At 34.1% G+C, this 1,562-nt stretch overlaps 1 protein-coding gene across 1 annotated transcript in view; it reads left to right on the top strand.

Annotated features, from left to right (window-relative positions):
- The window catches only part of LOC107637554 (NADH-ubiquinone oxidoreductase 20.9 kDa subunit), a gene marked incomplete in the record, with an annotated part of 944 nt that extends 727 nt beyond the window's left edge, over window positions 1–217 (top strand). Inside the window, 1 exon segment of the mRNA XM_016340959.2 lies at window positions 1–217.

Genomic DNA, 1,562 nt, shown 5'->3' with positions numbered 1-1,562 from the left:
TGGGACCTCTCTATTACTTTTTAACTCTACGGTGCTAGCTCTGAATAATTTGATCTCCCTTTATTGTTGGGATTGCTTGTTTCTTGAGCTGCATTTCCTTTGTGACGAGCTTGTCTTGTTGGAATGATAAGTCAATGTTATGTGGATTTTTCTGTGGCTCTGTATGATTGAGGTTCGATTTAGTAATATACCAAGAGAGTTTGTGGTGTGTTTGCAAGTTTGGGGTTTTGTTCTTTCCAGATAGTTTCAGATGGAAAAGAGTTAAGAGTCATAGTCATTCTTTAAACCAGTTCCTTCATAATGCAATGTTATCTTATCTTTGAGGGATTCTAAGGGAACATTTGTTATACAAGTTAATAGATGGTATAAGGGGGAATTTACTTATGTTAGCATTGGTCACCATATTTGCTACCAAATTAAACATGAAGTCGTGCTAATCATTAACATGCCATCAGCCTTTCCCTTTTCTGATTGAGATAAAACACTAGGTGCACAGTTAACACTTAGAATGTTCAGAAGATGAGAAATAGGGGATGTGATAACACTAAAACGGTCATTGTTCCCCATATAGAGAATGTGTAGAGATAAAGAGTGAGTCCAACTCTGGTGCTAATACTTGCAACCAGTTTCTCCATGCGAAAGGTTCTACATTGTCCAACTCTCTGCTCTGCTATTAAATTCTGAATCTAAAACCACCTTGTTTCATGCTGTTTCAAATTGTAGCACCAGTTAATACATGCTTATGTACTACTTTTATTGCAATGAATATGTGTCATATGTTATGTGCTTGGTGGCTAAGGAGTTAAGGAGATACTGATTTTTTCTCCCCCAGAGCTTATGTTGTTGTGAATGAAAAAATCTAAATTTGGTAATACACTAATACATAATTTATAAGCTGCTTGGGTTATGCTTCATGGGGTTATTTTTTTTATCGTTTTTTCTTCAACCTGTGATTATCCTTGGTAGGAGCAACATGGTCATGTTACTGTATAAATTGGTAGGGAAAAAAAGGAAGCATATGAATGGATTTTATTACTATAGTTGAACATATTTGGATTTTTTTTCTGTACCCAATTCTTATTCTGATGCCGATACCTTGTATCCAATATTTGTTTGGTGGATATATAGACTTTCATAAGAATAATTGAGTTGGTGAGATAGGTTGTTTTTAGCTATAATAGCTGAATGGCATCAATATCTTTAAACTTCATAGAATACTCTTGTAATAATCAATTTTTGTGTATTATTAAATATTAATTACAAGCCATGTGATCTTGCACAGTTGCTATATCTGGACTAATTACAAAAGCATGGTGAGTTTCATGGGTCAGAAATGTAAATCCTAATGCCTAGTTACATTGGGTGAATAGTAATCAACTAATCACTTAGTAAAGTGCTATTTATAAACTTTAAAGCTGACAGAGTTAAAGGGTTACCTTTATGTGACATGATATCTAACTTTCATCACCTTGTTTTGGCAAGAATAGAGAATGCGTTCACATTGATTTAGTGAATGACAAAAAGAGTTCATACTACGGTATGAACTCTTTTTATCGTTCATG

The sequence above is a fragment of the Arachis ipaensis genome, chromosome B04, assembly GCF_000816755.2.
Source record: "Arachis ipaensis cultivar K30076 chromosome B04, Araip1.1, whole genome shotgun sequence".
Lineage (NCBI taxonomy): Eukaryota > Viridiplantae > Streptophyta > Magnoliopsida > Fabales > Fabaceae > Arachis > Arachis ipaensis.
Note: the sequence above shows the minus strand (reverse complement) of the source record. Positions and strands in the feature narration are given on the sequence as shown.